The 26522-nt window shown below is 58.9% G+C and overlaps 13 non-coding genes across 13 annotated transcripts; 8 read left to right on the forward strand and 5 right to left on the reverse strand.

Annotated features, from left to right (window-relative positions):
* The first annotated feature begins 1530 nt into the window (after positions 1-1530).
* Trnae-cuc (transfer RNA glutamic acid (anticodon CUC)) lies at positions 1531-1602 on the forward strand. Its single transcript has one exon. It is a non-coding gene; the product is annotated as a tRNA-Glu (tRNA).
* Positions 1603-7548: 5946 nt separating this feature from the next.
* Trnag-gcc (transfer RNA glycine (anticodon GCC)) lies at positions 7549-7619 on the reverse strand. Its single transcript has one exon. It is a non-coding gene; the product is annotated as a tRNA-Gly (tRNA).
* A 1557-nt stretch (positions 7620-9176) lies between these two features.
* Trnag-ucc (transfer RNA glycine (anticodon UCC)) lies at positions 9177-9248 on the forward strand. Its single transcript has one exon. It is a non-coding gene; the product is annotated as a tRNA-Gly (tRNA).
* Positions 9249-9675: 427 nt separating this feature from the next.
* Positions 9676-9747, forward strand: Trnae-cuc (transfer RNA glutamic acid (anticodon CUC)). Its single transcript has one exon. It is a non-coding gene; the product is annotated as a tRNA-Glu (tRNA).
* Positions 9748-13496: 3749 nt separating this feature from the next.
* On the reverse strand, positions 13497-13567 carry Trnag-gcc (transfer RNA glycine (anticodon GCC)). The gene has a single exon. It is a non-coding gene; the product is annotated as a tRNA-Gly (tRNA).
* A 701-nt stretch (positions 13568-14268) lies between these two features.
* On the reverse strand, positions 14269-14351 carry Trnal-cag (transfer RNA leucine (anticodon CAG)). Its single transcript has one exon. It is a non-coding gene; the product is annotated as a tRNA-Leu (tRNA).
* A 1168-nt stretch (positions 14352-15519) lies between these two features.
* Positions 15520-15591, forward strand: Trnag-ucc (transfer RNA glycine (anticodon UCC)). Its single transcript has one exon. It is a non-coding gene; the product is annotated as a tRNA-Gly (tRNA).
* Positions 15592-16002: 411 nt separating this feature from the next.
* Trnae-cuc (transfer RNA glutamic acid (anticodon CUC)) lies at positions 16003-16074 on the forward strand. The gene has a single exon. It is a non-coding gene; the product is annotated as a tRNA-Glu (tRNA).
* A 5376-nt stretch (positions 16075-21450) lies between these two features.
* Trnag-gcc (transfer RNA glycine (anticodon GCC)) lies at positions 21451-21521 on the reverse strand. Its single transcript has one exon. It is a non-coding gene; the product is annotated as a tRNA-Gly (tRNA).
* Positions 21522-23955: 2434 nt separating this feature from the next.
* Positions 23956-24038, reverse strand: Trnal-cag (transfer RNA leucine (anticodon CAG)). Its single transcript has one exon. It is a non-coding gene; the product is annotated as a tRNA-Leu (tRNA).
* Positions 24039-24553: 515 nt separating this feature from the next.
* Trnad-guc (transfer RNA aspartic acid (anticodon GUC)) lies at positions 24554-24625 on the forward strand. The gene has a single exon. It is a non-coding gene; the product is annotated as a tRNA-Asp (tRNA).
* A 575-nt stretch (positions 24626-25200) lies between these two features.
* On the forward strand, positions 25201-25272 carry Trnag-ucc (transfer RNA glycine (anticodon UCC)). Its single transcript has one exon. It is a non-coding gene; the product is annotated as a tRNA-Gly (tRNA).
* A 400-nt stretch (positions 25273-25672) lies between these two features.
* On the forward strand, positions 25673-25744 carry Trnae-cuc (transfer RNA glutamic acid (anticodon CUC)). The gene has a single exon. It is a non-coding gene; the product is annotated as a tRNA-Glu (tRNA).
* Positions 25745-26522: the final 778 nt, after the last annotated feature.

Consider the following 26522-nt stretch of genomic DNA (forward strand, 5'->3'; position numbering starts at 1 on the left):
CCCGGTGTCCACCGCGTGGACGTGGAGACGCTCCTGGGCGCCAAAGTCGCTGCAGGTCCCGGGGTGCGGTGGGGGTGCGTCTGGGGCAGCAGCCCAGCCGCCGCAGGGCCGCGCAGGTGTGGGTGCAGCCTCTCCTGATGGCGTGGGCGAGGGCGGCAGAAAGCTGTCACCTCTGAGAGCCCCGCTCAACAGCCCGGCGGGGGCAGGGGGCGGGGGACGCTCTGATCACCCAGGGTTGCAGTTTCGGGTCCTGGTGCGAGGGGCGTTGTGGCGGCGTCCCGGGGACTTTGTGGTTGGGTGGGGGGTCGGCCATGGTGGGAGGGAGAGCTTAGGGCCTGGCTGGAGCGACGGAGAGGGCCCGGCGTGGCGATGAGGGCGTTGTCGCGGTCCTCCCCGTTAGTATAGTGGTGAGTATCCCTGCCTGTCACGCGGGAGACCGGGATTCGATTCCCCGACGAGGAGACGTGCCATCTTTTTAGCCAGACCGTTGGCCACGGCTGCGCTGGCCCTTGGTCCCCTTCCAAGCGCCGGGAACGGGCTGCCCACAGCCCGGCCTGCCCACCCGCCTGCGGACCCTCGGGCCCTCGCTTGGCACCTGGCACCTGCCCCAGCACTCCGACGTCAGGGAACGGGTCTCCCTCCCGACCAGGCGACGGGTGTCAGAGCCGCCCCGGTGCCACTCTCGTGTCCTGAGTCCCCGGTGCGCCAGGAGAGTCTTGGTGGTGACCCGCCCCGAGCGGTCCCGGACGCTCGCTCTTCCCCGTGGCCCTCGCGGCGCGCCGGGTTGCTGCTGCAGTCAGGTGGCGAGAGCGCCCACAAGGGCCCGGCGTGTGCGTGCGGGAGGCGCGGCTGGGACGGCGGGGAACAGCGCGCAGCGGCGGAGCCCCGGTTGGCGGTGGCTCGGGCGGTGGCGTTGCCTTTGACGTCGGGGCGGTCCCCGTGGGGAGGGCTCAGGGCGGGAGCCGGTAGGCGAGGTCGCCGTCGCCGCTGTGCACCGTCGGGTGTCAGTCCCCGGCGTCGTGTGGGAGCCGTCCCGGCGGTGCGGCGTTGGTGGTATAGTGGTGAGCAAAGCTGCTTTCCAAGCAGTTGACCCGGGTTCGATTTTCGGCCAACGCAAGCTGCCCATGTTTTGCCAAGGTCCAGGGCCGAGGCTGGCCCTGTCTGGCGTCTCTCAGCTTGTCCCGAGACTGCGCGGCCAACTGATCTCTCAACTGAACGAAGGAAGTAGGCAGCGGGGCCGAGACGTTTTGAGGGTGTGTGTAGCGGGAGGAGAACCGCCAGGGCCAGGCGTCTAATCCGCGAGGAGGCGCCGGGTATGGCGGTGAATCGCCAGAGGGCAGCCGGGGGCGGGTAGCGGGCAGGGCAGGAGTAGGCGCAGGTGCCCGTGAGCATCGAACGGCATCTGGTAAGGCCGGTAATGCGGGACATCGGGTCTCACGCCAGGCGGGCGGGCGGGCATTCTGTCCTTGAGGCTGGCTGTCAGCCTGGCTCCGGGAGGCGAGTATCGGGACCGTCGGATGTAAGGGACGCTCCCTGGTGGTCTAGTGGTTAGGATTCGGCGCTCTCACCGCCGCGGCCCGGGTTCGATTCCCGGTCAGGGAAGCTTTTTTTCTTCTTCTCTTGAACCTGGCCTCCTCCAAGCCCTCTGTTTCCTCTTGCCACCTCACGCGGGATCCTTGGCGCCAACAAACCACACGCCTCCCTCCTGTTCAGGGGCATCGCGGCTCTGCTCGCCCCTGCTGCTCTCACGCCCCCACCCACCACAACATGGCCCGCTCCCTGTCTGCACAGCCCACCCTTTGCCTAGCTTCCCACTGCCGCCCACCGTCTCTCACACAAGACGCCAACTCTGCGCCTGGACAGCTCAGCCTTGCTGCTTCCCGTCCTGCCCAGCTTACACACCGCCACCATCACGCGGGCACACCCATCCATCACGCAGCCCGCGCGCACACGCTTCCGAGCCACTCATGGACCCCACAGAGTCTCCCCCTCACTCCCCCGCCTGCTCTGAGGTCCAGAAGAAGCCCCCCACCTGCCCCACCTGCCCCACCTGCCTCCTCACAGTCTCCCTATGAGCTTTACCCTGATCTTCACAACTCAATGTCCGCTTCAAACAAATGGAGCCATTTTTTTTAATTGTGTGTGTGTGTGTGAGTGTGTGTGTGTCCGTAGGTTATATTTTTATGTATATCTTGAAAAACTCCAGGGTGGTGTTGGGATGGGATGGGGAGGGACGGGACGTGCGATGTGTCCTGGGGTTGCCATGGGGAGGTGTTAGTGCGCGGCAGACGGCCTGGTCAAGTCGAAAAGCATCTGGTGTGGTTACCTTACTCAGCGCCACCGCCGGCAGCGGGGCGGGCAGTGCGCGTCCCCAGCCCCGGTTTCCTCCCTCGAAAGCCCCTAGAGCGTTTAAGGAGAGCTGAGGCCAAGTCTGGCGTTTGCAATGCCCCTGATTCTCCCGCTCCTTGGGGACCGGGGCGCATGTGTGTGGGGAAGAGGTGCAGGCGCAGATGTGAGTTGAAAAACTAGAGCGGAACCTCGGTCCACCTGTTGGGTCCACTGCCTGGTGGGTCTCCTCGGTGCTGACCGTGCCAGCAAGTCCGAGGCCCAGAGTCAGATCCTTGAGTGCTGACGGCTGGATTGAGCTCCGCCCGGATCGCAGGCACAGAGAGAGATGCCAGCAGATCCTGGGGGAGCCCAGACAGAGCCTTTTCCCCACCGGACTCCAGCCCTCCCCTGTCCCAGAAGCCCTCCCAGTCCCGGGGGCCGGGACACCAGTGTGAAGCGGCATCTGGGAAGGGTCTGTCCGGCCGCCCCCTGGCCACCTGTGTGACTCAGAGAGAAGGCCTGGGGGGACTGGCGGCGGGGGGGCGGGTGCGAAAGACACCAGACAATCCTTCGCTAGCTGTCATCCAAACGGGGACGTCCAACGCCTACAGCAGGGATGCAGGGATGACTGGCTCTGTGCCAGCTGGGTTTGGGAACCGTGACAGCTCTGGGAAGAGGGACTGTACCGTGAGAAAACGTCTCTATAGCGTGTGCCTGCGATGAGTGATGGATGTGGGACAGCCCACGGGGGTAAGTAGGGATGGTGTAGGGGTGCGGGGAAGGGGGCGGGCACGGGATGAAGGTGTGGCGAGATGTGGCCAGGGGCTGTCCCACCCCTGTGTAGGCAATCCTGAGCTGTGTAGGACAGCTGGCTGAGCAAGCCAGTATGGAGCATTCTCCCACAGACAGCTACCACAGCAGTTCCTGCCTCTTGAATCCTACCCTGGCTTCCCTCTGGGAGGGACTCAGGAGCCTTAAAGTGAAACAAACGCTTCTCCACCCAAGTTGCTTTTGGTCACGGTGTTTGATCGCCATAATACAAACCCTAATTCAGGAGGTATCTGGGTCCCGGAGTGGAGTCTTGCTGTGACAGACCTGATCACCTGGCCTTCCTGAGGATTGTGAAAGGCCTTTGAACTGTGGGCAGGGGGGCAAAGCACCTGACTGCTCCAAGCTGGCTGTGCTCCTCTGGGGCAGCTTGGAAGAGAATGTCGAGAGCCATGCTGACGCTGAGGACTATGGAGGCAACTGAAGTTTCAGCGGGCACATGGGAAGTCCCTGGAAGAACTTCGTTGGGGTACTTCGGGTGTTTGGAATGAAGAAGGCTTGGTCCTGCCAAGACCTGGGTTGAAGAATCATCTGTGGTTTATGAACAAGAGACCGGACCCAGCAAGGTGAAACCTTGACTGTGCAGGGACAAACCTTGATGCTGCTCCACTGGAGCTGAGAAGCCAGCACTGAATAAGAAGACAGCAGAGTCACTGAGGTGAAACCTCCCCACCCCCCAACACTCGGGGGCGGGGCCTTCCTGAAGGTCAGCATGCAGATGCTGAACCCCATGCCAGTCAGCCAATTTCAAAACGGGTAGGACTCAGCTATGTGGTGAAGGCATTGACGGTGTTGAAGGATGGATCCCAGAGAGCAGCAGAGTCTTGGAGATGCTCGGTGGGTCTGGAGTCCCCAGAGAGAGGCTGAGAGGGGACATGAGCAAAGGTGCAGCCTCCAGTGAACCCCACTGCGACTGGAAGGGGTGGATCGTGGGGAACAGCCGAGCCTTGCATTTCCAATGGTATATGCTAAGAGAGTCCCCAAAGAGAGCCCAGCAGAGTCTATCACCAGTGAAAGCAGGAGTCTTGGAGATGTGGAAACCTCGGGATAACCACCAAAGGGGAGCAGCGGCCTCAGAGTGGAGCCCATGTAGGCCTGGAAGAGCAGCTGCAGGTGCTGTGAATGTCAGAGCTGAGGGAGGGTGACTGTCCACTCCCTCTGGATCCAAAAGAGAGCCAGTGACCAGGAGAGCTCAGACACTGGGCTTGTCACAGTGTTGGGCTTCAGTTTTGCTTTCCTAGGATAATGATTGTGCCTGGATTCTTTCTTCTCTTTGCACAAGAGCCTTTAACTTAAAACAAAACAAAACAAGAAAAAGTCAAAACAAAACAATAACAACAACTAAACTCTGTGTTTTAAAAACACTGAACGTTGAATTTTTGACATAAAAAAACTGTGGCACCTATGAAGTTCATGGTTGTGGAATATTAGCTGTGGATGTGTTCCATTGGATTATAATGTGGAATATTTGCTTAATGATGTAAAGAAGGATGGCACTCTTTGATGTAGCATTTGTCTGACTCTGTGAAGCTGTGTGATTTTGACTGCCTAAAACACTGTATTGGTCTAAGAAAGGGCGTAACGGCCAATAGCTAGTATGGACAGGGCTGAGCAGTGCTCCCAGGCAGGGAGAATAAATAGGAGCAGAAGTAAGGAGAGTATTGAAAAAAGGAGAAGGAGAGGAGGATGCCAGGGCCCACACAACCACTGAGCCAGCGGCTCAATAAAAGCAAAGAAAAGAATATAGGATAGAGAAAGGTAAAAGTTCAGAGGGGGAAAAAAATTAAATGGGATAATTGAAGTTAAGAAAAGATGGCCAGAAAAGAGCCAAGCTAAGCCCAGGCATTTATAAGGAAGAATAAGTCTCTGTGTATTTATTTGAGTGCTGGGTGCCGGGCTCCCAAGAGTAAAATATTATGAAAACAAACAAACAAAAACCAAAAACAAAAGCCAATGAAATTTCTTGATGCTATTCATTGTGGTGCTGAGATTAAAATGAACTCTGAGGGAAGAGCAAGAAAGGAAAGGTTATAGCTCAATATGAGACCTGGTTGTGTGCCAGGTTGACAAAGGGTCAAGGATGCTGGTTGGTTCTGGTGAACTTGAAAAAACCTGGACTCCACTGAGAAGAGAGAATGTTAATCAGGAAGAGTCTTCCCTGAGACGGGCCTTCAGCCGAGTTTGTAGGTCATTGTTGGATTCACGATGGATGTGGGAGGACACATGAAGAGAGGAGGTGGGTGAGTGTGCAGTGCCAATCCCTGGGCAGATGGTCCTGTGTGGGATAAGAAAGCAGGCTGAGCAAGCCAGTAGGCAGCCCTCATGCAGGTCCTCTGCATCACTTCCTGCCTGTAGGTCACTTCCCCTCACCACACCACTCCCAAGCCCAGACTCTGACCACCTAAGCCCCATAAAACCAGCCCTCCCCACCTCCCCCACCCATCCACACTTCCACCACTGTGGCACTAAGGAGTTGAAAAAAGACATCAAACCTTCTCACCCCAAGGTTACTTTCGGTGACACATTCGATCACAATAGTAACAACCTCAACTAAAAACATGATCATGGTTTCTACTCAGAAAGAAACAGGCAGGAGCCCCAGGAGATGGTTCCAGGAGCCTGCGGGCAGAGATTAGGCTGCTTCTGTTCCTGCTCATTTCCAACTCCCTCTCATCCCAACATCCCTGAGCATCACCAGCAACAGCAGCAGCAGCAGAAGCAGCGGAGGAGGAGGAGGAGGAGGAGGAGGAGGAGGAGGAGGAAGAAGCAGTAGTACTAGCAGTAGGAGTGGCCGTCACCACTGCCAGGGTAACAACCCCATGTCCTAGTACCAACATCTGGTCTCTGTTGCTCTTGATATGCGACCTAGTTTCCCCTCTGATTGCAGACCAAAGTCAGCTGAGGAGCCCCACTTGGTTCTGTTTCTGCACTCTCTTCACTCTCTTTACTAAAAAGCTGCAGGGGTCCCGACCACTCCCACTGGCCTTTGTTGAAGACAGAGAGCAGGCAGGTCAGGGACTTAACAGGTGACAGAGGCCAGCCAGTTGCCTGTGGTTAGACAGGGCCTATCTCAGTCCAGTGTGCCGTGGATGGGTCCGGTGACAGATGGGTGAAGGCTTTCCTTTGTGGAAGCCACCGCCTTCCGGAACAAAGAGGAGTCGTACTGCAGGTAGGGACACACGGTCCAGCGGTTGAGAGGCTGGAGAAGGTGTGAAGCACAGAGTCTGTGGACACACTGAGCTTGCTGGAGAAGACAGACTGTCAGCCTTGGGGGCAATCGGACCGGCTGATGAGGATGCCAGGCACACACGCCGGCCAATAGGTCTTCTGGACTAGCCAGGTCTCAGAAAACCAGGAAGCAGTGCCGTGATCTGCCAGCAAGGGCTTTGCGATGTCACAGAAGGAACTAAGATTGAGTTGTCTGTGTTTGTGCCTCTCTGGCCTGTGCCTGGACTTCTAACTGTCTCTCTGTCTGTGTCTGTCTCTTTCTTTGTCTCTCTACTCTCTCTCTCCATCGTCTCCCCCTTCTCTCTCTCTCTCTCTCTCTCTCTCTCTCTCTCTCTCTCTCTCTCTCTCTCTCTCTCTCTCTCTGTATGTGTGTATGTGTAGCAGAGAGAGACAGACAGACAGAGATAGAGAAACAGAGAGACAGAGAGATCGCAGCAGGGAGGGAGTAGTGTCCTGTAGGGCCAAAGACCCTGTGGATGGCCAAGGGTGTGGGTGGGCTCTGGGCCGAGTGAGACTCGGCAGCGGTGGGGTTCTCCACCTCCACATGGTGGAAGAAGGCGCGAGGAAACACCTGCTGCCGAGTCACTGGAGCTGGGATGCTCTCAAGGGTCTAGACGAGTTGCCGTGGGCAATGTGCTAGGGGAAATAAGGCCCCCTCGTCCCTACCGGGGCCGTCCCTCCTCAGCAAAGGAGGCACAAGGAGGTCCAGGATCAGGGACGCGTTTCAGGCACCCCCGCCCCACCATAAAGAGAGGTCCGCCAAGTAAGTCTCCATTGTGAGAGAGGCAGGCTGTGTGGGGCCGGTACTGTGGGGTCGGAGGCTGGAGGTGTGGGGTGTGGGTGATGTCGGGGGCGGGTTATAAGAACCATGGAGGTGCTGGCTGCTGGCGCCAGTGTGCAGAGGAGAGGCTAGGTATGGCAGGTGCTTTGAAGTGCCCAGGAAGTGAGTGAGAGACACAGTGACTTTGCAGTTGGGCCTGGCAGGCTGAGTTGAGGAGAAGCAAACAGGTAGGTGGGTAGGCGCTGGCTCACTGGAGTGCAGCTGGCACTGGAGCTGTCCAGGAGTTGTGTTGTGTGCTTGGCGCCTGCAGCTTGGACTGGGACGACTAGGACAGAAAGACGGGACACTGGACGTGTGGCTGAGAACCAAAAGAGACTGGACTCTGCATGGGCCGGGAATCGAACCCGGGCCTCCCGCGTGGCAGGCGAGAATTCTACCACTGAACCACCCATGCCTTAGTGAACACTCTCCCCGACTGCTCGCACAGCCTCTGCTCCCCGACAGTCCCTGCACCAGCTGGATCCTGGGCCCTCTCCCGGAAGGACGCCCAGGGCCCACGACAACCCTGCCCCTGCTGGCCGGCGGGACGGCGGGCTGGCTGGTGGGCGTGTCGTTGTGTGAGCACCAAGGGTCTGGCAGGCGTTCCCAGGGAAAGGGCACCTCCGCACACGAGAATCCCCGACGACCACAGACCACCCAGATGGGTGCGGTGGGCGTCTCCCGCGGGAGTAGGAGGGAATGGAATGGGGAAAACGGGGCGGCGGGCGCGAGGGCTGGTGGAACAGTTCCGGTTTTCGGGTGGGGGTGGATCGAGTCCTCTGTTGGCAAAAGAATGGCATCGGGCAGGCTGGCTGGCTGGCTGGGCTGCCGGGGTGCTCAGGAGCGGCCTCCTCACTGACTCCTGCACGCTCCCCATCCGCTCTCCTGCAGGAGTTGGTGGCAGCTGAGAGGAGGGCGCTGCTCTAGGCACAGGTGTGGCCGTGAAAGTCCGACCAGAGCGGCGGCTCTGCTGGGGTTGTGGAAGGAGGCGGGAGCTGCGATCTCTCGGGGTGGGGTGGCCAAAAGCTGAGCGTGTCAGCAGTGAGATACAAACCCACGTCTCCAGTGGAGACGGCGACCTGAACGTAGCGCCTTAGACCGCTCGGCCATCCTGACGGCGAATCTGACCGCGAGGTCGCTCGCCTGGCTGGCAGCAGGCGCCCATGCGCGCGCCGAGCGGACCTGGAGCTACAGGACCCCCGGGCATGTGGCGGTCCGGGTGCTGAGGCTGCGGGCCTCGCCCGGTGTCCACCGCGTGGACGTGGAGACGCTCCTAGGCGCCAAAGTCGCTGCAGGTCCAGGGGGTGCCGTGGGGGTGCGTCTGGGGTGCGTCTGGTGAGTATCCCCGCCTGTCGCGCGGGAGACCGGGGTTCGATTCCCCGACGAGGAGACGTGTCATCTTTTTAGCCAGACTGTCGCCCACGGCTGCGCTGACCCTTGGTCCCCTTCCAAGCGCCGGAAACAGGCTGCCCACGGCCCGGCCTGCCCACCCGCCTGCGGACCCTCGGGCACCTCGCCTGGCACCTGGCACCTGTCCCAGCACTCCGACGTCAGGGAACGGGTCGCCCTCCCGACGAAGAGACGGGTGTCAGAGCCGTCCGGGTGCCACTCTCGTGTCCTGAGCCCCCGGGGCGCCAGGCGAGTCTTGGTGGTGACCCGCCCCGAGCGGACCAGGACGCTCGCTTTTCCCTGTGGCCCTCGCAGCACGCGGGGTTGCTGCTGCAGTCAGGTGGCGAGAGCGCCCACAAGGGCCCGGCGTGTGCGTGCGGGAGGCGCGGCTGGGACGGCGGGGAACAGCGCGCAGCGGCGGAGCCCCGGTTGGCGGTGGCTCGGGCGGTGGCGTTGGCTTTGATGTGGGGCGGTCCCCGTGGGGAGGGCTCAGGGCGGGAGCCGGTAGGCGATGTCGCCGCCGCCGCTGTCCACTGTCGGGTGTCAGTCTCCGGCGTCGTGTGGGTGCCGTCCCGGCGGTGCGGCGTTGGTGGTATAGTGGTGAGCATAGCTGCCTTCCAAGCAGTTGACCCGGGTTCGATTCCCGGCCAACGCAACCTGCTGTTGTTTTGCCAAGGTCCAGGGCCGAGGCTGGCCCTTTCTGGCGTCTCTCAGCTTGTCCCGAGACTGCGAGGCCGACTGATCGCTCCACTGAACGAAGGAAGGAGGCAGTGGGTCCGAGACGTTTTGAGGGTGTGTGTAGCGGGAGGAGAACCGCCAGGGCCAGGCGTCTAATCCGCGAGGAGGCGCCAGGCATGGGGGCGAATCGCCAGAGGGCAGCCGGGGGCGGGCAGAGGGCAGCCGGGGGCGGGCAGCGGGCAGGGCAGGAGTAGGCGCAGGTGTCCGTGAGCTCCGAACGGCATCTGGTAAGGCCGGTAATGCCGGGACATCGGCTCTCACGCCGGGCGGGCATTCTGTCCTTGAGGCTGGCTGTCAGCCTGGCTCCGGGAGGCGAGTGTCGGGACGTCGGGTATAATCAGCGCTCCCTGGTGGTCTAGTGGTTAGGATTCGGCGCTCTCACCGCCGCGGCCCGGATTCCATTCCCGGTCAGGGAAGCCTTTCTTCTTCCTCTCTGGACCCTCGCCTCCTCCAAGCCCTCTGTCTCCTCTTGCCGCTTCACAAGGGATCCTTGGCGCCAACAAACCACACGCCTCCCTTTTGTTCAGGGGCATCGCTCCTCTGCTCGCCCCTGCTGCTCTCACGCCCCCACCCACCACAACATGGCCCGCTCCCTGTCTGCACAGCCCACCCTTTGCCTAGCTTCCCACTGCCGCCCACCGTCTCTCACACAAGACGCCAACTCTGCGCCTGGACAGCTCAGCCTTGCTGATTCCCGTCCTGCCCAGCTTACACACCGCCACCATCACGCGGGCACACCCACCCACCACGCAGCCCTCGCACACACGCTTGTGAGCCACCCAGGGATCCGACAGAGTCTCCCCCTCACTCCCCCGCCTGCTCTGAGGTCCAGAAGAAGCCCCCCACCTGCACACCTGACTCACCTGCCTCCTCACAGGCTCCCTGTGAGCTTTATCCTGATCTTCACAACTCAACGTCTGCTTCAAAGAAATGGAACCATTTTATTCATTGTGTGTGTGTGTGTGTGTGTGTGTGTGTGTACGTATGTTATATTTTTATGTACATCTTGAAAAACTCCAGGGTGGTGTTGGGATGGGATGGGGAGGGACTGGATTTGCGATGTGTCGATGTGTCGTGGGGTTGCCCTGGGGAGGTGTTAGTGCGGGGCAGAAGGCCGGGTCAAGTCGAAAAGCATCTGGTGTGGTTACTTTACTCAGTGCCGCTGCAACACCCAGGGCGGGCAGTGCGCGTCCCCAGCCCTGGTTTCCTCGAAATCCCTAGAGCATCTAAGGAGAGCTGAGGCCAAGTCTTGCGTTTGCAAGGCCCCTGTTTCTCCCGCTCCTTGGGGACCGGGGTGCATGTGTGTGGGGAAGAGGTGCAGGCGCAGGTGTGAGTTCGAAAACTGGAGCGGAACCTCGGTCCAGCTGTTGGGTCCACCGCGGGGTGGGTCCCCTCGGTCCTGACCGTGCCAGCAAGTCCGAGGCCCAGAGTCAGATCCTGGAATGCTGACGGCTGAATTGAGCTCCGCCCGGATCGCAGGCACAGTGGGAGATGCCAGCAGATCCTGGGGGAGCCCAGACAGAGCCTTTTCCCCACCGGACTCCAGCCCTGCCCTGTTCCAGAAGCCCTCCCAGTCCCGGGCGCCTGGAGACTTCAGTGTGAAGCGGCATCTGGGAAGGGTCTGTCCAGCCGCCCCCTGGCCACTGTATGACTCAGAGAGAAGGTCTGGGTGGACAGGCGGTTGGGTGTGGGGGTCAGACACAGGACAATACTTCGCTAGCTGTCATCCAAACGGAGGCCGTCCAACGCCAACTGCAGGGATGCAGGGATGACTGGCTCTGTGCTAGCTGGGTTTGGGAACCGTGACAGCTCTGGGAAGAGGGACTGTACCGTGAGAAAACGTCTCTATAGCGTGTGCCTGCGATGAGTGATGGATGTGGGACAGCCCACGGGGGGAAGTAGGGATGGTGTAGGGGTGCGGGGAAGGGGGCGGGCACGGAATGAGGGAGTGGCGGTTGTGGCCAGGGGCTGTCCCATCCCTGGGCAGGCAATCCTGAGCTGTGTAGGACAGCTGGCTGAGCAAGCCAGTAGGGAGCACTCTCCCACAGACAGCTAATACAACAGTTCCTGTCTCCGGGATCCTACCCTGGCTTCCCTCTGGGAGGGACTCAGGAGCCTTAAAGTGAAACAAACGCTTCTCCACTCAAGTTGCTTTGGTCATGGTGTTTGATCGCAATAATACAAACCCTAACTCAGGAGGAACCTGGTTCCAGGAGTGGAGTCTTGCTGTGACAGACATGATCACCTGGCTTTACCAAGGATTGTCTAAGGCCTCTGAACTGTGGGCAGGGGGGCAAAGCACCTGACTGCTCCAAGCTGGTTGTGCTCCTCCGGGGCAGCTTGGAAGGGAATGTCGAGAGCCATGCTGATGGTGACGACTATGGAGGCCCTGCACCTGAAGTTTCAGCGGGCACGTGGGAAGTCCCTGGAAGAACTCCGTTGGGGTCCTTCCGGTGTTTGGAATGAAGAAGGCGTGGTCCTCTGAGCCAGGTCCTGAAGAATCATCTGTGGTTTATGAACAAGAGACCGGACCCAGCAAGGTGAAACCTTGGCTGTGCAGGGACAAACCCTGATACTGCTCCACCGTAGCTGAGAAGCCAGCGCTGATTAAGAAGACAGCAGAGTCGCTGAGGTGAAATCTCCCTACCCCACCCACTGGGGGTGGGGGATTCCTGAAGGTCAGCATGCAGAGCCTGAACCACATGCCAGCCAGCCAATTTGAAAACGTATAGGACTCGCCTATGTGGTGATGGCATTGAAAGTGTGGAAGGATGGATCCCAGAGAGCACCGGAAGCTTGGAGATGGGTGGTTGGTCTGGAGTCCCCAGAGAGAGGCTGACAGGGGACATGAGCAAAGGAGCAGCCTCGGGTGAACCCCACTGCGACCGGAAGGGGTGGATCGTGGGTAACAGCCAAGGCTTGGCATTTCCACATGACATGCTCAGAGAGTCCCTGAAGAGAGCCCAGCAGATGCTGTCACCAGAGAAGTCTTGATGCTGGAACTCCAGGACAACCACCAAAGGGGAGCAGCGGCGTCAGAGTGGAGCCCATCTAGGCCTGGGAGAGCAGCTGCAGGTGCTGTGAATGGCAGAGCTGAGGGAGGGTGACTGTCCACCCCCTCTGGACCCACAAGAGAGCCAGTGAACAGGAGAGGTCAGACAGTGGGCTGGTGACAATGGTGGACTTCGGTTTTGCTTTCCTAGGATAATGATCGTGCCCGGATTCTTTCCTCTTCCAGCAGAAGAGCCTTTAACTTAAAACAAAATAAAACAAAACAAAAGAAGAAAAAATCAAAACAAAACAATAACAACTGTGGGAGCCCGTTCTCGGGTTCCTCGTGGCTTTACCCAGCAGGTCCGCATAGAGGATGATTAGGACCACGGGCCTGAGTGCAGGTGTCTGTGATGGTCTGCACTTGGCTGTGCTGGGGGAGGAGACAGACAGACAGACAGACATAGAGAAACAGAGAGACAGAGAGATCTCAGCAGGGAGGGAGTAGTGTCCTGTAGGGCCAAAGACCCTGTGGATGGCCAAGGGTGTGGGTGGGCTTTGGACGGAGTGAGACTCGGGAGCGGTGGGGTTCTCCACCTCCACATGGTGGAAGAAGGCGCGAGGAAACACCTGCTGCCGAGTCACGGGAGCTGGGATGCTCTCAAGGGTCTAGACGAGTTGCTATTGCAATGCGCTAGGGGAAATAAGGCCCCCTCGTCCCTACCGGGGCTGTCCCTCCTCAGCAAAGGAGGACCAGGACCAGGTACACGTTTCAGGCCACCTATGAAGAGAGGTCCATCAAGTAAGTCTCCATTGTGAGAGAGGCAGGCTGTGTGAGGCCGGTACTGTGGGGTGGGAGACTGGAGGTGTGGGGTGTGGGTGATGTTGGGGGTGGGTTATAAGAACCATGGAGGTGCTGGCTGCTGGCTTCAGTGTGCAGAGGAGAGGCTAGGTATGGCAGGTGCTTTGAAGTGCCCAGGAAGTGAGTGAGGGATGCAGTGTCTTTGCAGTTGGGCCTGGCTGGCTGAGTTGAGGAGAAGCGACCAGGTAGGTGGGTAGGCGCTGTTTCACTGGAGCGCAGCTGGCACTGTTGCTGTGCAGGAGTTGTGTTGTGTGCACAGCGCGGGCAGCTTGGACTGGGACATGTGGCTGAGGACCAAAAGGGACTGGACTATGCATGGGCCGGGAATCGAACCCGGGCCTCCCGCGTGGCAGGCGAGAATTCTACCACTGAACCACCCATGCCATGCACAACACTCTCCCCGACTGCTGCCACAGCCTCTGCTCCCCGACATTCCCTGCACCAGCTGGATCCTGGGCCCTGGCTGGATGGACCGGCCAGGGACCGCCACGGCCAAGGCCAGGAGAGTCCCCGGTCCAGACTGAGGCTCTGGGGATCAGCGCGCCTCTCCGGACGCCTAGGCTCCATGACAACCCTGCCTCTGCTGGCCGAGGTGCCGGCGAGCGGGCGGGCGGGCGCGTGGCTGTGCGAGCACCAAGCCCCTGGCAGGCGTTCGCAGGGAAAGGCCACCTCCGCACACGAGAATCCCCGACGTCCACAGTCCACCAACATGGGTGCGTTGGGTGTCTCCCGTTAGAGTTGGAGGGAATGGAATGGGGAAAACGGAGCAGAGGGCGTGAGGGCTGGGCGAAGAGTTCCGAGTGTCGGGTCGGTGTGGACCGAGTCCTGTGTTGGCAAAAGAATGGCACCGGGCAGTCTGGCTGGCTGGGCTGCCGATGTGCTCAGGAGCGGCCTCCTCACTTACTCCTGCACGCGCCCCATCTGCTCTCCACCAGGAGTTGGTGGCAGCTGAGAGGAGGGCGCTCCTCTAGGCACAGGTGTGGCCGCGAAAATTGTGGGTCCGAGGAAAGCGAAGTCTCTGGGGAGTTTGTGGAAGGAGACGTGAGCTGCGATCTCTCGGGGTGGAGAGGCCAAAAGATGAGCCTGTCAGGAGTGGGATTCGAACCCACGCCTCCAGGGGAGACTGCGACCTGAACGCAGCGCCTTAGACCGCTCGGCCATCCTGACGGCGGATCTGATCTCTAGGCCGCTCGCCTGGCTGGCAGCAGGTGCCCACGCGCGCGCTGGTCGGACCTGGAGCGACGGGGCGCCCGGGCACGTGGCGATCCGGGTGCTGAGGCTGCTGGCCTCGCCCGGTGTCCACCGCGTGGACGTGGAGACGCTCCTAGGCGCCAAAGTCGCTGCAGGTCCCCGGGGTGCGGTGGGGGTGCGTCTGGGGCAGCAGCCCAGCTGCCGCAGGGCCGCGCAGGTGTGGGTGCAGCCTCTCCTGATGGCGTGGGCGAGGGCGGCAGAAAGCTGTCACCTCTGAGAGCCCCGCTCAACAGCCAGGGCGGGGCAGGGGGCGGGGGACGCTCTGATCACACAGGGTTGCGGGTTCGGGTCCTGGTGGAAGAGGCGTTGTGGCGGCGTCCCGGGGACTCTGGGGTTGGGTGCGGGGGTCGGCCATGGTGGGAGGGAGAGCTTAGGGCCTGGCTGGAGCGACGGAGAGGGCGTGGAGTCGCGTAAAGAGATTTGTCGCAGTCCTCCCCGTTAGTATAGTGGTGAGTATCCCCGCCTGTCACCCGGGAGACCGGGGTTCTATTCCCCGACGAGGAGACGTGTCATCTTTTTAGCCAGACCGTCGCCCACAGCTGCGCTGGCCCTTGGTCCCCTTCCAAGCGCCATGATCGGGCTGCCCACGGACCGGCCTGCCCACCCGCCTGCGGACCCTCGGGCCCTCGCCTGGCACTGGCACCTGGCCCAGCACTCCGACGCCAGGGAACCGGTCGCCCTCCCGACCAGGCGACCGGTGTCAGAGCCGCCCCGGTGGACTCTCGTGTCCTGAGCCCCCGGTGCGGCAGGCGAGTCTTGGTGGTGACCCGCCCCGAGCGGTCCCGGACGCTCGCTCTTCCCCGTGGCCCTCGCGGCGCGCCGGGTTGCTGCTGCAGTCAGGTGGCGAGAGCGCCCACAAGGGCCCGGCGTGTGCGTGCGGGAGGCGCGGCTGGGACGGCGGGGAACAGCGCGCAGCGGCGGAGCCCCGGTTGACCGTGGCTTGGGCGGTGGCGTTGGCTTTGACGTCGGGGCGGTCCCCGTGGGGAGGGCTCAGGGCGGGAGCCGGTAGGCGACGTCCCCGTCGCCGCTGTCCACTGTCGGGTGTCAGTCCCCGGCGTCGTGTGGGTGCCGTCCCGGCGGTGCGGCGTTGGTGGTATAGTGGTGAGCATAGCTGCCTTCCAAGCAGTTGACCCGGGTTCGATTCCCGGCCAACGCAACCGGCCCGTCTTTTGCCAAGATCCAGGGCAGAAGGTGGCCCTGTGCCGTCTCTCAGCTTTTCCCGAGACTGCGCGAGGGACCCCAACGCTCGACTGATCGAAGGAAGGAAGTAGGCAGCGGGGCCGAGACGTTTTGAGGGTGTGTCTAGCGGGAGGAGAACCGCCAGGGCCAGGCGTCTAATTAGCGAGGAGGCGCCGGGCATGGGGGTGAATCGTCAGAGGGCAGCCGGGGGCGGGCAGCGTGCAGGGCAGGAGTAGGCGCAGGTGCCCGTGAGCCCCGAACCTCATCCTCGTAGGGCCCGTAATGCTGGGACATTGGTTCTGGCGCCGGGCGGGCATTCCGGCTTACAAGCTGGCTGTCAGCCTGGCTCCCAGAGCCGAGTGTCGGGACCGTCGGATGTGGGCCACGCTCCCCGGTGGTCTAGTGGTTAGGATTCGGCGCTCTCACCGCCGCGGCCCGGGTTCGATTCCCGGTCAGGGAAGCCTTTCTTCTTCCTCTCTGGACCCTGGCCTCCTCCAAGCCCACAAACCACACGCCTCCCTTTTGATCAGGGGCATCGCGGCTCTGCTCGCCCCTGCTGCTCTCACGCCCCCACCCACCACAACATAGAAGGTTCCCTGTCTACACAGCCCACCCTTTGGCTAGATTCCCACTGCCGCCCACCGTCTTTCACACAAGACGCCAACTCTGCGCCTGGACAGCTCAGCCTTGCTGCTTCTTGTCCTGCCCAGCTTACACACCGCCACCATCACACGGGCACACCCACCCACCATGCAGCCCTCGCGCACACGCTTCCGAGCCACTCATGGACCCCACAGAGTCTCCACCTCACTCCCCCGCCTGCTCTGAGGTCCAGAAGAAGCCCCCCACCTGCACACATGACTCACCTGCCTCCTCACAGGCTCCCTGTGAGCTTTATCCTGATCTTCACAACTCAACGTCTGCTTCAAACAAATGGAGCCATTTTTTTCATTTGTGTGTGTGTGTGTGTGTGTGTGTGTGTGTGTGTGTGTGTGTGTCTTGGAGATGCGGGAACACGGGGACCACTACCAAAAGGGAGCTGTGTGGGACAGCTGGCTGAGCAAGCCAGTAGGGAGCACTCTCCCACAGACAGGTACTACAGCAGTTCCTGTCTCCGGGATCCTACCCTGGCTTCATTCTGGGACGGACTCAGGAGCCTTAAGGTGAAACAAACGCTTCTCCGCCCAAGTTGCTTTTGGTCACGGTGTTTGATCGCCATAATACAAACCCTAACTCAGGAGGAAACTGCCTTTCGTAGTGGAGTCTTGCTGTGACAGACCCGATCACCTGGCCTTCCCCAGGATTGTGAAAAGCCTTTGTACTGTGGGTAAGGCCGGCAAGGACCTGACTGCTCCAAGCTGGCTGTCCTCCTCTGGGGCAGCTTGGAAGAGAATGTAGAGAGCCGTGCCCACGGTGAAGACTACGGAGGCCCTGCACCTGAAGTTTCAGCGGGCACATGGGAAGTCCCTGGTAGAACTCCGTTGGGGTCCTTTCGGTGTTTGGAATGAAGAAGGTGTGGTCCTGCTCACCCGGGGATGAAGAATCATCTGTGGTTTATGAACAAGAGACTGGACCCAGCAAGGTGAAACCTTGGCTGTGCAGGGACAATCCTTGATGCTGCTCCACTGTAGCTGAGAAGCCAGTGGTGATTAAGAAGACAGCAGTGTGGTGGAGGTGAAACCTCCCCACCCCCAACCCCCGGGTTGGTGGCTTCCTGGAGGTCAGCATGCAGAGGCTGAACCCCATGCCAGCCGGCCAATTTGAAAACATATAGGACTCGCCTATGTGGGGATGGCATTGAAGGTGTGGAAGGATGGATCCCAGAGAGCAGCAGAGTCTTGGAGATGGGCGGTGGGTCTGCAGTCCCCAGAGAGAGGCTGAGAGGGGACTTGAGCAAAGGTGCAGCCTCCAGTGAACCCCACTGGGACTGGAAGGCTTGGCATTTCCACATGACATGCTCAGAGAGTCCCTGAAGAGAGCCCAGCAGAGGCTGTCAAAGGCGAAGGCGAGGGTCTTGGAGATTCAGGAACCCCAGGACAACCATCAAAGGGGAGCAACGGCCTCAGAGTGGAGTCCATCTAGGCCTGGGAGAGCAGCTGCAGGTGCTGTGAGTGGCAGAGCGGAGGGAGGGTGACTTTCCACCCCCTCTGTACCCACAAGAGAGCCAGTGAACAGGAGAACTCAGACACTGGGCTTGTGACAATGTTGGACTTCGGTTTTGCTTTCCTAGGACAATGATTGTGCCCGGATTCTTTCCTCTCCGTGCACAAGAGCCTTTATCTTAAAACAAAACCAAACAAAACAAAACAAGAAAAAAATCAAAACAAACAATAACAACAACCAAACTCTGTGTGTTTTAAGGACACTGAACATTGAATCTTTGACTTCAAAAAGACTGTGGCACCTATGAAGTTCTTGGTTGTGGAATATTAGCTGTGGATGTGTTCCATTCGATTATGATGTGGAATATTTACTTAATGATGCAAAGAAGGATGGCACTCTTTGATGTTGCATTTGTCTAACTCTGTGAAGCTGTGTTTTTTAACGGCCTAAAACACCTTATTTGTCTAAGAAAGGGCGGAATGGCCAATAGCTGGGATGGAGAGGGCTGAGCAGGGTTGTCAGGCAGGGAGAATCAATAGGAGCAGAAGTAAGGAGAGTATGGAGAAAAGGAGAAGGAGAGGAGGACGCCAAGGGGCCAGCCACAAAACCATTCAGCCAGCAGCTCAACAAAAGAAAGGTATATAGGATAGAGAAAGGTAAAAGTCCAGAGGGGGGAAAAATTAGATGGGATAACTGAAGTTAAGAAAAGATGGCCAGAAAAGAGCCAAGCTAAGCCCGGGCATTTATAAGTAAGAATAAGTCTCTGTGAATTTATTGCAGTGCTGGGTGGCGAGCTCCCAAGAGTAAAATATTATGAAAGCAAACAAACAAAACAAACAAACAAAAAAATCATAACCAACGACAATTCTTGATGTTTTACATTGTGGTGTTGAGATTAAAATGAACTCTGAGGGAAGAACAAGAAAGGAAAGGTTATAGCTCAATATGAGACCTGGTTGTGTACCAGGTTGACAAAGGGTCAACAATGCTGGTTGGTTCTGGTGAACTTGACAAAAACCTGGACTCCACTGAGAAGAGTCTTCCCTGAGACGGGCCTTCAGCCGAGTTTGTAGGTCATTGTTGGATTCACGATGGATGTGGGAGGGCACATGAAGAGAGGAGGTGGGTGAGTGGACGGTGCCATTCCTGGGCAGATGGTCCTGTGTGGGAAAAGAGATCAGGCTGAGCAAGCCAGTAGGCAGCCCTCATGCAGGTCCTCTGAACTACTTCCTGCCTCTAGGTCTCTCCCCTCACCACACCTCCCCCAAGTCCGACTCTGACCTCCTAACCCTCATAAGCCCAGCCCTCCCCAACTCACCAACGAATCCTCATTTCCACCACTGTGGCGCTGAGGAGTTGAAAGAAGAAATCAAACCTTCTCACCCCAAGGTTGCTTTCAGTCACACACTTGATCACAATAGTAATAACCTCAACTAAAAACATGATCATGCTCCCTACCCAAAAAGAAACGGGCAGGAGCCCCAGAGATGGTTCCAGGAGCCTGCGGGCAGAGATTGGGCTGCTTCTGTTCCTGCTCATTTCCAACTCCCTCTCATCCCAACATCCCTGAGCATCACCAGCAACAACAGCAGCAGCAGCAGCAGCAGAAGCAGAAGAAGGAGTTTAAGGGAGAGGAGGAACAGGTCGAGGAGGTGGAGGAGAGGAGGAGGAGGAAAAGAAGTACAATAAGAAAAAATTATCGTAGTATTAGTAGTAGTAGTAGAAGAGGAAAAAGAAGAAAAGAGGAGGAAGGAGGAGGAGTAGGAGGTGGAGAAAATGGAGGAGCAGGAGAAAATGGAGGAGGAGGAGGAGGAGGAGGAGGAGGAGGAGATGGAGGAAATCTAGGAGGAGGGGGAGGATAAGGAGCAGTAGTAGCAGGAGCAGGAGCAGCAGCAGAAAAAGCAGCAGGAGTGGCCGTCACCATTGCCAGGGTAACAACCCCATGTCCTAGTACCAACATCCGGTCTCTCCTGCCCTTGATATGTGACCTAGTTTCCCCTCTGATTGCAGACCAAAGTGAACTGAGGAGCCCCACTTGGTTCTGTTTCTGCACTCTCTTTACTAAAAAGATGCAGGAGTCCCGACCACTCCCACTGGCCTTTGTTGAAGACAGAGAGCAGGCAGGTCAGGGACTTAACAGGTGGCAGAGGCCAGCCAGGTGCCTGTGGTTAGACAGGGCCTATCTCGGTCCAGTGTGCCGTGGATGGGTCCGGTGACAGATGGGTGAAGGCCTTCCTTCGTGGAAGCCACCCCCTTCCGGAGCAAAGAGGAGTTGGACCGCAGGAAGGGACACACGGTCCAGCGTTTGGGAGGCTGGAGAAGGTGTGAAGCACAGAGTCTGTGGACACACTGAGCTCGCTTGACAGGACAGACTGTCAGCTTGGCCTGTCAATCAGGCGGGGTGGTGAGGAGCCCGGCACACAAGCCTACCAATAGGTCACCTGGACTAGCCCAGGTTTCAGAAAACCAGGCAGCAGTGCCTAGACAGCCAGCAAGGGCTTTACAATGGCACAGAAGGAACTAAGACTGAGTTGTCTGTGTTTGTGCCTCTCTGGCCTCTGCCTGGACCTGTCTCACTGTGTGTGTGTGTGTAACAGAGAGAGAAAGAGAGAGACAGACAGACAAACAGAGAGAGAGAGAGAGAGAGAGAGAGAGAGAGAGAGAGAGAGAGAGAGAGAGATCTCAGCAGGGAGGAGTAGTGTCCTGTAGGGTTAAAGACCCTGTGGATGGTCAACGGTGTGGGTGGGCTCTGGGTTGAGTGAGACCCACATGGTGGAAGATGTCGCAAGGAAACACCTCCTGCCGAGTCACGGGAGCTGGGATGCTTTCAAGGGTCTAGACGAGTTGCTGTGGGCAATGCGCTAGGGAAAATAAGGCACCCTCGACCCTACCTGGGCTGTCCCTCCACAGCAAAGGAGGCAAAAGGAGGTCCAGTGTCAGGGACAAGGATAGAATCTCTAGTTAGTGGAAAAATACAGACCCCCCATAAGACAGGGAACTAGATCATCTTACAGTCAGGTTGCCTAGCAACAGGACATTGAGGCAGAGCCCTTGACACTTTCACCCTGTAAACATCCTATGCAAATATCCTTAGCTTGCCCCACCTTATGCAGATGACAGCTTCTTGCTCCCCCTACCCTGCAGAAACTATATAAACCCTCTTGGAGAAAAATAAAGTTGCACCTTGATCAGAATCCAGACTTGGTGTGTTTCCTTGTATCTCCTGTCCCTATCATTCCGTCCTTAGGGTGGTCGAGAACCCGTTGAAGCCCTGCAGGCGGGGCAGTCCAGGATCAGGGAAGCGTTTCGGCCATCAAGAGAGGTCCGCCAAGTAAGTCTCCATGGTGAGAGTGGCAGGCTGTGTGGGGCCGGTACTGTGGGGTGGGAGGGTGGAGGTGTGGGGTGTGGGTGACGTCGGGGGCGGGTTATAAGAACCATGGAGGTGCTGGCTGCTGGCGCCAGTGTGCACAGGAGAGGCTAGGTATGGCAGGTGCTTTGAAGTGCCCAGGAAGTGAGTGAGGGATGCAGTGTCTTTGCAGTTGGGCCTGGCTGGCTGAGTTGAGGAGAGGCGACCTGGTAGGTGGGTAGGGGCTGGCTCACAGGAGTGCAACTGGCACTGGCGCTGTCCAGGAGTTGTGTTGTGTGCACAGCGCGGGCAGCTTGGACTGGGACAAGGACGGACTGACGGACTGGACACTGGACATGTGGCTGAGGACCAAAAGAGACTGGACTCTGCATGGGCCAGGAATCGAACCCGGGCCTCCCGCGTGGCAGGCGAGAATTCTACCACTGAACCACCCATGCCATGGCCAACACTCTCCCCGACTGCTGCCACAGCCTCTGCTCCCCGACATTCCCTGCATCAGCTGGATCCTGGGCCCTGGCTGGATCTTCCGGCCAGGGGAGCGCCACGGTCATGGCCAGGAGAGTCCCCGGTCCAGACTGAGGCTCTGGGGCTCAAGCGCGCCTCTCCCGGACGGACGCCCAGGGCGCACGACAACCCTGACCCTGCTGGCCCACGGGCCGGCGGGCTGGCGGGCGCGTGGCTGTGCGAGCACCAAGGGTCTGGCAGGCGTTCGCAGGGAAATGGCACCTCCGCACACGAGAACCCCGGATGTCCACAGACCACCAAGATGGGTGCGGTGGGTGACTCCCGTGAGAGTTGGAGGGAATGGAATGGGCAAAACGGGGCGGCGTGTAGGCGGGACAAGGACGAGAATAAAGCTGGGAAGTGGAAGGTTGAGTCAGAGAGACACTGCCAGCCGCCACGATGAGAAACAGCTTGTGAAGATGCCGGTAGGCCACGAGCCATGTGGCAAGGTATAGATTAATGGAAATGGATTAATTTAAGCTGTAAGAACAGTTAGCAAGAAGCCTGCCACGACCATACAGTTTGTAACCAATATAAGTCTCTGTGTTTACTTGGTCGGGTCTGAGTGGCTGTGGGACTGGCAGGTGAGAGAGATTTATCCTGACTGTGGGCCAGGCAGGAAAACTTAGCTACAAATGGTGCCCAACGTGGTGGCAAGAGTTTCCACCTAAAAACTGAGAAAAAAGATTCTACAACGGAGCTAAAAACAGATCCTAATTGTCTCTCTCAAATGAGTGGCAGCTGCCGGTTTGAGCTACTGGCGGGTTCCCAAGGTGCGCACTCGATCTGCAGTTTGGCAGGAATGAGGCCTCTGCAAGTGGCACATTAAGCTGCATGCTGGATTTAGACTTTGCTAGTACAAAACAAAAAAAGAGGTTTCTGGGCTACACGCTGCTTGGATAAAAGCATAGACCCACGATAGCTCCCAGAGCTGGTGAACGCCCTGTTGGGAAGCTGAGGTGGCAGAGCCAGCAGCCACAGCTGCTGCAGTTTAAAGCAAGAGATTCACAATAAGACAGATTCAGATGTAATAGTTTAAATGTGTGTAAAATATACGTAGGCTTGAAAGAGACAAAAAAGATGATATATACAGTTATATAAACAAATACATAGTTTTAAAAAATAAAGTCTTTAAAGAGACAGTAAAATTAATATAAAAATAAGCCACATAAAGATGAATATTACACAGAGAATCTGGATTGTGTTGTCTTTGGGATTCTTAACTGCAGAGAGATATTTGATTGCAAAGGAAGCTGAGTTAAACCAATATGTATACTTTAAAGATACCTTAACTTCAAAATTTAGATGTAAGGATGTGTTGCTTTGGAAAGGAGACTCTGCTTTTGTTCCCACAGAAAGCCAGAGGCTATGGATTTGTTCCAGATTAAGATACGTCCGGTTTGACCAGCCAAGACCCCCTGAAAGGTCTCCGATGACACCATGGCCCAGATGATCCAACATCCAGAAGGGTTTCAAGGCAACCGGCTCAGATGATACAGCCTCACGGACTACTCCATGATCCTCAAATTTTCTTTGTGTCCCCATAAGATACAGCGCCCCCCTCCAGCAGGAAGTAGTAAGAGAAGCTATGCCCAAATTCCCAAATTATATGTAATTTTACTTTGTTAAGGTTAAAACCTTCCTTTTTGAAAAAAAAAAAAGGGGGGGGAGTGCTGTGGGAAGTTCTGTATGGCAAATGTGTTGCTAATTAGTCAATAAATAAAACACTGATTGGCCATTGGCTAGGCATGAAGTGTAGGCGGGACAAGGAGGAGAATAAAGCTGGGAAGTGGAAGGCTGAGTCAGAGAGACACTGCCAGCCGCCATGAAGAGAAACAGCTTGTGAAGATGCCGGTAAGCCACGAGCCATGTGGCAAGGTATAGATTAATGGAAATGGATTAATTTAATCTGTAAGAACAGTTAGCAAGAAGCCTGCCATGGCCATACAGTTTGTAACCAATATAAGTCTCTGTGTTTACTTGGTCGGGTCTGAGGCTGTGGGACTGGCAGGTGGGAGAGATTTGTCCTGACTGTGGGCCAGGCAGGAAAACTCTAGCTACAGCGGCGGGCGCGAGGGCTGGTGGAACAGTTCCAGGTGTCGGGTCAGGGTGGACCAAGTCCTGTGTTGGCAAAAGAAAGGCACCGGGCAAGCTCGCTGGGGTGCTCAGGAGCGGCCACCTCACTTACTCCTGCACGCGCCCCATCCGCTCTCCACCAGGAGTTGGTGGCAGCTGAGAGGAGGGCGCTCCTCTAGGCACAGGTGTGGCCACGAAAATTGCGGGTCCAGAGGGGAGCGAAGGCGCTGGAGAGGTTATGGAAGAAGGCGTGAGTCCATCTTTTGGACTGGGGCGGCCAAAAGATGAGCCTGTCAGGAGTGGGATTCGAACCCACGCCTCCAGGGGAGACTGCGACCTGAACGCAGCGCCTTAGACCGCTCGGCCATCCTGACAGCGGGTCTGACCGAGAGGCCGCTCGCCTGGCTGGCAGCAGGCACCCACGCGCGCGCCTGGCGGACCTGGAGCGACGGGGCGCCGGGCACGTGGCGGTCCGGGTCCTGAGGCTGCGGGCCTCGCCCGGTGTCCACCGCGTGGACGTGGAGACGCTCCTAGGCGCCAAAGTCGCTGCAGGTCCCGGGGTGCGGTGGGGGCGCGTCTGGGGCAGCAGCCCAGCCGCCGCAGGGCCGCGCAGGTGTGGGTGCAGCCTCTCCTGATGGCGTGGGCGAGGGCGGCAGAAAGCTGTCACCTCTGAGAGCCCCGCTCAACAGCCCGGGCGGGGGCAGGGGGAGGGGGACGCGGTGATCACCCAGGGTTGCGGGTTCGGGTCTTGGTGAGGTGGGCTTTTTGGCGGCGTCCCGGGGACTATGGGGTTTGGTGCGGGGGTCGGCCATGGTGGGAGGGAGAGCTTAGGGCCTGGCTGGAGCGACGGAGAGGCCCCGGCGTCGCGGTGCGTTGTTCTTGGCGGTCCTCCCCGTTAGTATAGTGGTGAGTATCCCCGCCTGTCACGCGGGAGACCGGGGTTCGATTCCCCGACGAGGAGACGTGCCATCTTTTTAGCCAGACCGTCGCCCACGGCTGCGCTGGCCCTTGGTCCCCTTCCAAGCCCCGGGATCGGGCTGCCCACGGCCCGGCCTGCCCACCCGCCTGCGGACCCTCGGTCCCTCGGCTGGCACCTGGCCCAGGACTCCGACGCCAGGGAACCGGTCGCCCTCCCGACCAGGCGACGGGTGTCAGAGCCTCCCGGGTGCCACTCTCGTGTCCTGAGCCCCCAGTGCGCCAGGCGAGTCTTGGTGGTGACCCGCCCCGAGCGGTCCCGGACGCTCGCTCTTCCCCGTGGCCCTCGCGGCGCGCCGGGTTGCTGCTGCAGTCAGGTGGCGAGAGCGCCCACAAGGGCCCGGCGTGTGCGTGCGGGAGGCGCGGCTGGGACGGCGGGGAACAGCGCGCAGCGGCGGAGCCCCGGTTGGCCGTGGCTCTGGCGGTGGCATTGGCTTTGACATCGGGGGGGTCCCCGTGGGGAGGGCTCAGGGCGGGAGCCGGTAGGCGACGTCTCCGTCACCGCTGTCCACTGTTGGGTGTCAGTCCCCGGCGTCGTGTGGGTGCCGTCCCGGCGGTGCGGCGTTGGTGGTATAGTGGTGAGCATAGCTGCCTTCCAAGCAGTTGACCCGGGTTCGATTCCCGGCCAACGCAACCTGCCCGTGTTTTGCCAAGGTCCAGGGCCGAGGCTGGCCCTGTCTGGCGTCTCTCAGCTTGTCCCGAGACTGCGCGGCCGACCGATCGCTCGACTGAGCTAAGGAAGGAGGCAGCGGGGCCGAGACGTTTTGAGGGTGTGTGTAGCGGGAGGAGAACCGCCAGCGCCAGGCGTCTAATCCGGGAGGATGAGCCGGGCTTGGGGGCGAATCTCCAGAGGGCAGCCGGGAGCGGGTAGGGCAGGAGTAGGCGCAGGTGCCCGTGAGCATCGAACGGTATCTGGTAAGGCCGGTAATGCCGGGACATCTGCTCTGGCGCCGGGCGGGCATTCCGGCTTACAAGGTGGCTGTCAGCCTGGATCCCAGAGCCGAGTGTCGGGACCGTCAGATGTGGGCCACGCTCCCTGGTGGTCTAGTGGTTAAGATTCGGCGCCCTCACCGCCGCGGCCTGGGTTCGGTTCCCAGTTAGGGAAGCTTTTGTTATGTCTCTGAATCCTCGCTTCATACAAGCCCTCTGTCACCTCTTGCCACCTCATGTGGGATCCTTGGCGCCAACAAACCACACGTCTCCCTTTTGTTCAGGGGCATCGCGGCTCTGCTCGCCCCTGCTGCTCTCACGCCCCCACCCACCACAACATGGCCCGCTCCCTGTCTGCACAGCCCACCCTTTGCCTAGCTTCCCACTGCCGCCCACCGTCTCTCACACAAGACGCCAACTCTGCGCCTGAACAGCTCAGCCTTGCTGCTTCTTGTCCTGCCCAGCTTACACACCGCCACCATCACGCGGGCACACCCACCCACCACGCAGCCCGCGCGCACACGCTTCCGAGCCACTCATGGACCCCACAGAGTCTCCCCCTCACTCCCCCGCCTGCTCTGAGGTCCAGAAGAATTCCCCCACCTGCACACCTGACTCACCTGCCTCCTCACAGGCTGTCTGTGAGCTTTACCCTGATCTTCACAACTCAACGTCCGCTTCAAACAAATGGAGACTTTTTTTCTGTGTGTGTGTGTGTGTGTGTGTGTGTGTGTGTGTGTGTGTGTGTCCGTAAATACGTATATTTTTATGTATATCTTGAATTACTCCAGAGTGGTGTTGGGATGGGATTGGGAGGGACGGGACCTGCAATGTGTCGTGCGGTTGCCATGGGGAGGTGTTAGTGCGGGGCAGATGCCGGGTCCAGTCGAAAAGCATCTGGTGTGGTTACCTTACTCAGCGCCACTGCCGCCGCCCGGGACAGCAGTGCGTGT

This window comes from Peromyscus eremicus, chromosome 15 (genome assembly GCF_949786415.1).
Source record: "Peromyscus eremicus chromosome 15, PerEre_H2_v1, whole genome shotgun sequence".
Lineage (NCBI taxonomy): Eukaryota > Metazoa > Chordata > Mammalia > Rodentia > Cricetidae > Peromyscus > Peromyscus eremicus.